The sequence below is a fragment of the Lipotes vexillifer genome, unplaced genomic scaffold, assembly GCF_000442215.2.
Source record: "Lipotes vexillifer unplaced genomic scaffold, Lipotes_vexillifer_v1.1 scaffold862, whole genome shotgun sequence".
In the NCBI taxonomy this organism is placed as follows: Eukaryota; Metazoa; Chordata; class Mammalia; order Artiodactyla; family Lipotidae; genus Lipotes; species Lipotes vexillifer.
In genome coordinates, this window is record NW_006786873.1 from 134,941 (window position 1) to 146,621 (window position 11,681).

Here is an 11,681-nt window from a genome sequence, read left to right on the forward strand (position 1 = left end):
AAAGAGGGAAGAGATATGGGAACATATATATATGTATAACTGACTCACTCTGTTATAAAGCAGAAACTAACACACCATTGTAAAGCAATTATACCCCAATAAAGATGTTAAAAAAAAATAATAATAATAATAATTACCTTAAATGTAAATGGATTAAATGCCTCAATCAAAAGACACAGACTGGCTGAATGGATGCAAAAACAAAACACATATATGTGCTGTCTACAAGAGACCCACTTCAGAATTAGGGACACATACAGACTGAAAATGAAAGGACGGAAAAAGATATTCCATGCAAATGGAAGTCAAAAAAAAGGTGGAGTAGCAATACTCATGGATGCAAAAACAAAACACATATATGTGCTGTCTACAAGAGACCCACTTCAGAATTAGGGACACATACAGACTGAAAATGAAAGGACGGAAAAAGATATTCCATGCAAATGGAAGTCAAAAAAAAGGTGGAGTAGCAATACTCATATCAGACAAAATAAACCTTAAAATAAAGACTGTTACAAGAGACACGGAAAGACACTACATAATGATCAAGGGATCAACCCAAGAAGAAGATATAACAGTTGTAAATATCTATGTAACCAACATAGGAGCTACTCAATACCTAAGGCAAATGCCAACTGCCATAAAAGGGGAAATCAACAGTAACACAATAAGAGTAGGTGACTTTAACACCCCACCTAACATGAATGGACAGATCATCCAAACAGAAAATAAATAAGGAAACACAAACTTCAAATGACACATTAGACCAGGTGGACTTAATTGATATTTATAGGACATTCCATCCAAAAGCAACAGAATACACTTTCTTCTCATGTGCACACAGAACATTCTCCAGGATAAATCACATCTTGGGCCACAAATCAAGCCTCAGTAAATTTAAGAAAATCGAAATCATATCGAGCATCTTTTCTGACCACAATGCTATGAGACTAGATATCAATTACAGGAATAAAACTGTAAAAAATACAAACACATGGAGGCGAAACAATACACTATTAAACAACAAAGAGATCACTGAAGAAATCAAAGAGGAAATAAAAATTACCTAGAGAGAAATGACAATGAAAACACAATGATCCAAAATCTATGGGATGCAGCAAGAGCAGTTGTAAGAGGGAAGTTTATAGCTATACAAGCCTACCTCAAGAAACAAGAAAAACCTCAAATAAACAATCTAACCTTACACCTAAAGGAGCTAGAGAAAGAAGAATAAACAAAAACCAAAGTTAGTAGAAAGAAAGTAATCATAAAGATTAGAGCAGAAATAAATGAAATAGAGACAAAGAAAATAATAACAATGATTGATAAAACTAAAAGTTGGTTCTTTGAAAAGATAAACAAAATTGATAAACCTTTAGCCAGCCTCATCAAGAAAAAGAGGGAGAGGACTCAAATCAATGAAATTAGAAATGAAAAAGGAGATGTTACAATGGACAGCACAAAAATACAAAACATCCTAAGAGAACAGTACAAGCAACTCTATGCCAATAAAATGGAAACCTGGAAGAAATGGAAAAATCCTTAGAAAGGTATAACTGTCCAAGACTGAACCAGGAAGAAATAGAAAATATGAACAGACCAATTACAAGTAATGAAATTGAAACTGTGATTAAAAATCTTACAACAAACAAAAGTCCAGGACCAGGTGGCCTCACAGGTGAATTCTATCAAACATTTAGAGAAGAACTAACACCCATTCTTCTCAAACTCTTCCAAAAAATTGCAGAGGAAGGAACACGTCCAGACTCATTCTAGGAGGCCACCATCATGCTGATACCAAAACCAGACAAAGATACTACAAAAAAAGAAAATTACAGACCAATATCACGGATGAACATAGAAGCAAAAATCCTCAACAAAATGCTAGCAAACAGAATCCAATAGCACATTAAAAAAATTATACACCATGATCAAGTGGCATTTATCCCAGGGATGCAAGGATTCTTTAACATATGCAAATCAATCAATGTGATATACCGTATTAACAAACTGAAGAATAAAAATCATATGATCATCTCAATAGATGCAGAAAAAGCTTTTGACAAAATTCAACACCCATTTATGATAAAAAAAAAACTCTCTAGAAAGTGGGCATAGAGGGAACCTGCCCCAACATAATAAAGGTCATATACGACAAACTCACAGCCAACATCATTCTCAGTGGTGAAAAATTGAAAGCATTTCCTCAAAGATCAGGAGCAAGACAATGATGTCCACTGTCGCCACTATTATTCAACATAGTTTTGGAAGTTTTAGCCAGGACAATCAGAGAAGAAAAAGAAATTAATGGAATACAAATTGGAAAAGAAGAAGTAAAACTGTCACTGTTTGCAGATAACGTGATACTATACATAGATAATCCTAAAGATGCCACCAGCAAACTTCTAGAGCTAATCAATGAATTTGGTAAAGTTGCAGGATATAAAATTAATGCACAGAAATCTCTTTCATTCCTATACACTAACAATGAAAGGTCAGAAAGAGAAATTAAGGAAACAATCCCATTCACCATTGCAACAAAAAGAATAAAATAACTAGCAATAAACCTACCTAAGCAGGTAAAATACCTGTACTCAGAAAACTCTAAGTCACTGATGAAATAAATCAAAGATTATACAAACAGATGGAGAGATATACCATGTTTGTGGATTGGAAGAATCAATATTGTGAAAATGGCTCTTCTATGCAAAGCAATCTACAGATTTAATGCCATCCCTATCAAATTACCAATGGCATTTTTTACAGAACAAGACCAAAAGAATCTTGAAATTTGTATGGAGACACAGAAGACCCCAAATAACCAGAGCAATCTTGAGGGGAACAAAAGGATCTGGAGGAATCAGACTCCATGACTTCAGACTATACTACAAAGCTACAGTAATCAAGACAATATGGTACTGGCACAAAAACAGAAATATAGATCAATGGAACAGGATAGAAATCCCAGAGATAAGCCCATGCACATATGGTCACCTTATCTTTGATAAAGGAGGCAAGAATATACCATGGAGAGAAGACAGCCTCTTCAATAAGTGGTGTTGGGAAAACTGGACAGCTACATGTAAAAGAATGAAATTAGAACACTCCCTAACACCATAAACAAAAATAAACTCAAAATGGATTAAAGAACTAAATGTAAGACCAGACACTATAAAACTCTTAGAGGAAAACATAGGAAGAACATTCTTCGACATAAATCACAGAAGATCTTTTTTGACCCACCTCCTAGAGAAATAGAAATAAAAACAAAAATTAAAAAATGGGACCTAAGAAACTTAAAAGCTTTTGCACAGCAAAAGAAACTATAAACAAGACAAAAAGATAACCCTCAGAATGGGAGAAAGTATTTGCAAAGGAATCAATGGACAAAGGATTAACCTCCAAAATATATAAACAGCACATGCAGCTCAATGTTAAAAAAAAAGAAACCCAATCCAAAAATGAGCATTAGACCTAAATAGACATTTCTCCAAAGACACACAGATGGCCAAGAGGCACATGTAAAGCTGCTCAACATCACTAATTATTAGAGAAATGCAAATCAAAACTACAATGTGGTATCACCTAACACCTGTTAAAATGAGCATCATCAGAAAATCTACAAACAAAAAATGTTGGTGAGGGTGTGAAGAAAAGAGAAGTCTCTTGCACTGTTGGTGGGAATGTAAATTGATACAGCCACTATGGAGAACAGTATGGAGTTTCCTTAAAAAACTAAAAATAGAATTACCATATGACCCAGCAATGTCACTACTGGGTGTATACTCAGAGAAACCATAATTCAAAAGGACACATGCATTCCAATGTTCTTTGCAGCACTATTTACAATAGTCAGGTCACGGAAGCAACCTAAATGTCCATCAACAGACAAATGGATAAAGAAGATGTGGTACAGGTTCTGTTGGGGAAGACGGCAGCAGCCAAGAACACCCTTCTGTTCTTGCCCCCTGGGACTTCTGACTGAGCCTTCCCGGGAAGGGCGGGGACTGCAGGCGCCTTGCATCCCAGGAGCCCTAACCAACTTGGTTCCTCAATTAGTGGTGGGGAAGGGCATATCCTCTTGTGTAGGACTCAGGCTCTCCCTGCCGTCAGGATGAGGGCTCACGGGGAAACCGAGGAGTCCGAAAAGGTGAGTAAGATGAGTTCTCTCTTGGAACGGCTTCATGCAAAATTTAACGAAAATAGACCTTGGAGTGAAACCATTAAGCTTGTGTGTCAATTCATGTAACATCTTTACCAGCAATGACTGACTGGAGTCTATAGCAAGCCAGAATGGACTGGGCTCTCATCTCAGTGCCAGTGTCACTGAATGTTACATCACATCAGATATGTTATATGTGGAAGTGCAGTTAGATCCTGCAGGACAGCTTTGTGATGTAAAAGTGGCTCACCATGGAGAGAATCATGTGAGCTGTCCAGAGATTGTACAGCAGCTAAGGGGAAAAAATTTTGATGAATTTTCTAAGCACCTTAAGGGTCTTGTTAATCTTTATAACCTTCCAGGGGACAACAAACTGAAGACTAAAATGTACTTGGCTCTCCAATCCTTAGAACAAGATCTATTTAAAATGGCAGTTATGTATTGGAAAGTAATGAATGCTGGTCCCTTGGATAAGATTCTTCATGGAAGTGTTGGCTATCTCACTCCAAGAAGTGGGGGTCATTTAATTGACTTGAAGTATTATGCCTCTCCTTCTGACATGCTGGATGATAAGACTACATCCCCTATAGTTTTGCACAAGAATAATGTTCCTTGATCTTTGGGCATGAATGCATCAGTGACAATTGAAGGAACATCTATTATGTATAATCTCCCAACTGCACCATTAATTATGGGGTCACATCCAGTTGACAACAAATGGACTCCCTCCTTCTCCTCAATCACCAGTGCCAAGAGTGTGGATCTTCCTGCCTGTTTCTTCTTGAAATTTCCCCAGCCAATCCCAGTATCTAGAGCATTTGTTCAGAAACTTCAGAACTGCACAGGGATTTCATTGTTTGAAACCCAGGCAACTTATGTACCCATCTATGAACTGATCACTCAATTTGAGGTGTCAAAGGACCCTGACCTTGTACCTTTGAATCATGTGATTTTATGCTGCTGTTCCAGGTCAACCACACTGCTATTTCCTCAACAAGGATGCTCCTCCTCCAGATGGTAGAAATCTACCAGGAACCTTGTTAGCAAAATCACCTTTCAGCACACTGGCTGGGTTCCTCTTATCCTAAATCTGATCAGACACCAAGGGGCTTAATACACCCTAATTGGAAGTTGTGTCAAAAGAATTATTCTGAAAGAAGATTCTCCTGGGCTCCTCCAATTTGAAGTGTGTCCACTCTCAGAGTCCCGTTTCAGCATATCTTTTCAGCACCCTGTGAATGACTCCCTGGTGTCTGTGGTAATGGATGTGCAGGACTCAACACATGTGAGCTGTAAACTCTGCAAGGGGCTGTCAGATGCACTCATCTTCACAGATGACTTCATTGACAAAGTTGTTCAAATATGTGTGTCTATCCCTGTGATGATGAGGGCTATTTGGAGGAAAGCTGAAACCATTCAGACCAACACCCCAGCACTGTCCCTCATTGCAGAGACAGTTGAAGACATGTTAAAAAAGAACCTTCCCCTGGCTAGCAGCCCAGGGTATGGCAACAACCCAATGAGTGGTACCACTACACCAACCAACACATTTCTGGGGGTCCATATTACCTTGTTTAATATGAGCATGGGCATCAAAGATCGGCATGAGTCTGTGGGCCATGGGGAGGACTTCAGCAAGGTGTCTCAGAACCAGTTCTTACCAGTTTGTTACAAATAAGAGAGAACGGGGTGTCTACCATTGGCTCAAGTCTGACCCCTCCTCATCACATGCCACCACCTGTCTCTTTGATGGCTGGCAACACCAAGAACCACCCGAAGCTCATGAACCTTCTTAAAGATATTCCTGCCCAGGATTTCTCAACCCTTTATGGAAGCAGCCCTTTAGAAAGGCAGAACTCCTCTTCCAGTTCACCCCGGGTGGAAATGTGCTCGGAAAGCAACAAGACAAAGAAGAAGAAGTCATCAAGATTATCACCTGACAAACCCAAGCACCAGACTGAAGATGACCTTCAGAGGGAGCTATTTTCAATGGATGTTGACTCACAGAACCCTATTTTTGGTGTCAACATGACAGCTGACATGCTGGATACGCCACACAACACTCTAGCTCCAAGCCAGTGTAGCACTCCCCCAACAACTTACCCACAACCAGTACCTCATCCCCAACCCAGTATTCAAAGGATGGTCCGACTATCCAGTTCACACAGCACTGGCCTGAATGCAACTGATATCCTTTCAGACATTGCAAAAGAAACTTCTAAGCTTCCCAGCACTAGTGACGATTGTCCACCCATTGGCACCCTTGTTTGACATTCTTCAAGCTCTGGGCATTCTCAGAGTGCCCTCTTTGACTCTGATTGTCTTTCAAGCCAATAATAATGAAAATCCATACACTGATCCAGCTGACCTTATTGCAGATGCTGCTGGAAGCCCCAGTAGTGACTCTCCTACCAATCATTTTTTTCCTGATGGAGTAGATTTCAATCCTGATTTGTTGAACAGCCAGAGCCAAAGGGGTTTTGGAGAAGAATATTTTAGTGAAAGCAGCCCAAGTGGAGATAATGATGATTTCAAAGGATTTGCATCTCAGGCACTAAATACTTTGGGGGTGCCAATGCTTGGAGGTGAGAATGGGGAGACTAAGTTTAAAGGCAATAGCCAAGCTGACACAGTTGATTTCAATATTATAGCAGTGGCTGATAAGGCTTTGGGTCCTACAGATCTTATGGAGCATCACAGTGGTAGCCAGAGTCCTTTATTGACCCCTGGGGACTTAGGGAAAGGAAAGATTCAAAAGAGAGTAAAGGAAGGCAATGGCACCAGTGACAGTAGTCTATCAGAGCTAGGATTAGACAGCAAACCAGGGAAGCACAGTCGAACCCCTTCTAATGATGGCAAAAGCAAAGATAAGCCTCCAAAGTGGAAGAAGACAGACACTGAGGGAAAGTCTCCATCTCACAGTTCTTCTAACCGACCTTTCACCCCACTTACTAGTACTGGTGGATGCAAATCTCCAGGCAGTTCAGGAAGATCTCAGACTCCCCCAGGTGTTGCCATACCACCCATTCCCAAAATCACTATTCAGATTCCTAAGGGAACCGTGATGGTGGGCAAGCCCTCCTCTCATAGTCAGTATACCAGCAGTGGTTCTGTGTCTTCCTCAAGAAGTAAAAGCCATCATAGCCATTCTTCCTCATCTTCCGTTTCCAACTCAGGCAAGATGAAAAAGTAAATCAGAAGGTTCATCAAGTTCCAAGTTAAGTAGCAGTATATGTTCTAACCAGGGGTCTTAGGGATCTAGCCAGTCCAAAAATTCATCCCAGTCTGGGGGGAAGCCTGGCTCCTCTCCTTTACCAAGCATGGACTGAGCAGTGGCTCCAGCAGCACCAAGATCAAACCTCAAGGGAAGCCATCATCACTTATAAATCCTTCTTTAAGTAAACCAAACATATCCCCTTCCCATTCAAGGCCACCTGGAGGCTCTGATAAGCTTGCCTCTCCAGTGAAGCCTATTCCTGGGACTCCCCCATCCTCTAAAGCCAAGTGCCCTACCAGTTCAGGTTCTGGTGGTTCTCACATGTCTGGAACTAGTTCGAGCACCAGCATGAAGTCATCTTCAGGGTTAGGATCCTCAGGTTCATTGTCTCAGAAAACTCCCCCATCATCTAACTCTTGTACAGCATCTTCCTCTTCCTTTTCCTCAAGTGGCTCTTCCATGTCATCCTCTCAGAACCAGCATGGAAGTTCCAAAGGGAAATCTCCCAGCAGAAATAAGAAGACGTCCTTAACAGCTGTCATAGATAAACTGAAGCATGGGGTTGTCACCAGTGGCCCTGGGGGTGAAGACCCAATGGACGGCCAGATGGGGGTGAGCACAAATTCTTCTAGCCATCCTGTGTCCTCCAAACATAACATGTCAGGAGGAGAGTTCCGGGGCAAGTGTGAGAAGAGAAATAAAGACAAATCAAAGGTTTCCACCTCGGGGGCTTGGTGGATTCATCTAAGAAGACCTAGAGTCAAAAAATGTGGGGAGCGTGGGTGTGGCAAAAATTATCATCAGCAAGTATGATGGGGGATCTCCCCAGCATTAAGGCCAAAGTGGCTTTGCAGAAACCTGGGGAAAGTAGTGGAGAAGGACTCAGGCCTCAGATGGCCTCTTCCAAAAGCTATGGCTCTCCACTCATCAGTGGTTCCACTCCAAAGCATGAACGTGGCTCTCTCAGCCATAATAAGTCACCAGCATATACCCCCCAGAATCTGGACAGTGAAAGTGAGTCAGGCATCTCTATAGCAGAGAAGTCTTATCAGAACAGTCCCAGCTCAGATGATGGCATCTGACCTCTTCCCGAATACAGCACAGAGAAGCATAAGAAGCACAAAAACGAAAAGAAGAAAGTGAAAGACAAGGATAAGGACCAGGACTGGGACAAAGACTGAGACAGGAAAAAATCTCATAGCATCAAGCCAGAGAGTTGGTCTAAATCACCTATGTCTTGAGACCAGTCCTTGTTTATGACAAGTAACACAATCTTATCTACAGACAGGCTCTCAAGGCTCATCCCTGACTATGTGACTGAGGAGGAAAATGACGATATTAAGGATGTGGCCCTGATTGGCAAGGAACCTTACTTTTTAAAGCAAAAACCATGGCCAGAGAAAAACTAAGTGTATAGGCAAATCACCATAAGGAATGAGACAGGTCTGATTTTGTGTTTTAAGAATCTTAAATGGCATGGCTTTGACATAAGTTGGGTGAATTTAGAAAGGCATAGCCAGACCCTACTAAAGACACCATAGGGTTTGATTCTGGTTACCACGAATCACTTGTTCCTTTGCCAGAAAAAAAAAAAAAGTTAAAATACTTGCTTATGAAAGGAAGGAGTTGGGAGAGGGAAGGGTGGGAAACAGTTTTGTAGGAAATATTCATATATATTTTTTCTCCCTTTTTCCATTTTTAGGCCATGTTTTAAACTCATTTTAGTGCATGTATTTGAAGGGCTGGGCAGAAAATGAAAAAATAATACATTCTTTGATGCATTTGCAAAAAAAAAAAAAAAGAAGAAGATGTGGTGCATATATACAATGGAATATTACTCAGCCATAAAAAGGAATGAAATTGGGTTATTTGTAGAGACGTGAATGGACCTAGAGAGTGTCATACAGAGTGAAGTAAGTCAGAAAGAGAAAAACAAATATCATATATTAACACATATGTGGAATCTAGGAAAACGGTACAGATGAACCAGTTTGCAAGGCAGAAATAGAGACACAGATGTAGAGAACAAACATATGGACACCAAGTGGGGAAAGTGGAGTTGGGGGTGGTGATGGTGAGATGAATTGGGAGATTGGGATTGACAAATATACACTTATATATATAAAATAGGTAACTAATAAAAACCTGCTTTATAAAATAATTAAGTAAAATAAAATTCGAAAAAATAAAATAAAATAAAATGCTTCAAGCACTGAAAAAGAAAGAATTAAGATAGATTCCTACTTAATACCATGCATCAAAATAAGACACCAGAAATATAAAAATTAAAATAATAAAAGAAAAAAGAAAATAGTCTAGTTGACTGTGTGGTCTTAGAAATGGGGAAGACCTTTTACCTATATATGCAAAGTCAGATTCTATAAAGAAAAAGACCATGATTGTAATTTAAAAGTAAACAATAACCATCGTGCAAAACACATGAAGGGATAATATTCTTTATATATAATGAGTCCTTTCAAATCAACATGAAATCGAACACCAAAACTGAAAAATGGACAAAAGATATGAAGAAGCAATTCATATAAGATGGCATACAGGACATCAAAAGTATATATATGTTTTAAAGTTCATGCTTTCCATCAATCAAAGAAATGCAGACCAAAACAACATTCTAAATTTATTTAGATAAATTTCTAAATGTATTTCTCAGGGCAATTTGGAACACATATTAAAGCATTTAAAAATATCTGTGTCTTTCAATCTAATACATATAGGAATTTAGAATACGGTAAATGTGACATTTCAAAAGATCAGGTAAAGAGTGTGCTAGTCAATGAACAGCACTGCGGCAATTGCCTATAGTTGGGGGGAAAAAATAAAGCTAACTATTTAAACTTATGGATAAAAATAAAATGCTATATATGGCTAAATGTAAAAAAACAAATAAAAAACTATAAACTTGAAAGAACTTTCAAAAGAAAAGAAAAAAAAAAGCACAAAACCGTAAACCCATGAAGAAAAAAAAAAGGTAAACAAAACTTTAAACTTCTTTATGACAAAAGAAACCATAAACAATATTGAAAAATACATTTGAAAACCAATGTGAGGCTGGAAGAAAATATTACAACTATATAACAGTTTAATATGTGGTATATACGAATAGGTACTAGAAATCAATTAGGAAAAAAAAAAGAAAGAAAATCAAGTAAGAGGGGGATTTCTGACCAGAAGATTCTCTAGAATTGATTGATAAACTAACCTACTAGAATGACAGGTGTAGCTTGCCATCCAACTTTATTTAAAACGGCACAGAAAAAAAACTGAAATAGACTAGCTAATATAACAGATGCAAGGAAATCTGGAGTGGCTTCTCTCTATATATAAGACAGAAGTACATTTTATTTCGTGCAATCACAGAGGAATGACCTTCAGTTTCTTCACAAGCTAGCTCTTATTTTTGTAATCTCACCTCAAAGCTCACTCTGGCCTTATATATTCTTTGAAGTCAGAGTATTTAGAAAATAAGGAAGATGAAATCCTACATCCAAGATTGAAAGGACTCTGCCCTACCTTTACTCAGAGACCAATTATACATTAACTAACTACTATTATACTGATTTTTAGTGGCATATGACACATTTTTGGGTAAGGCACCACAGTATCTTTATAATAATGAAGATAGTGATATGGATCAAGGCCACTCAATTAATTGTGGTTGAAACTCTTAACGAGAAGAACAGAGTTCAAAATATTTCTTTAGATAAGCAGTGGCTAGTTTGATAAGAACTCCTTGAACAATACACTCCCTCCCACCTCACCTTGATTTGATGGCTCAACAGGAGCTGACAGATAAGGGGTAGAAGGCATGGACAGCCTAGGACCCCCTAGATGTCAGCCTTAGACCGTGTTTCTTAATTCTGGGTTGCACAGTATAATCACTTGAGAATGTATTCTAAATTACTGATTCATAGCCCTAACTTCTCTTCCTTCCTTCCACCCCAAGAAATTTCTATTTGATTAGTCTGAGGTGGGACCTGGGTGATGGTACTTTTTACAAAGCTCTAAGCTGACTCTGATGGGTAGCTGGAGTTGAGATCAGTTGATCTAGAAATAGGGTTAATATTTCAAACCAGTTGAGTAGCCAAATGGACTCTGACACACACTTGATTGTGCTATATCACTCAGCATATGTATTTCTCAACAATAGCAATAAAGCTTGATACAAGGCTGTTTGGCTGGCCAAAAACAAGAAGATTTTTGTGTCTTTACTGAGCATGGTTTAAGATTAATTATATACTTTTTGATGACTGTGGAATGGAAGAATTGTGCAGTTCTTTCCCT

The 11,681-nt window shown here is 38.9% G+C and overlaps 1 pseudogene; it reads left to right on the forward strand.

Annotated features, from left to right (window-relative positions):
- Window positions 1-4,114: 4,114 nt before the first annotated feature.
- Window positions 4,115-8,788, forward strand: LOC103086831 (mediator of RNA polymerase II transcription subunit 1 pseudogene; annotated as a pseudogene).
- Window positions 8,789-11,681: the final 2,893 nt, after the last annotated feature.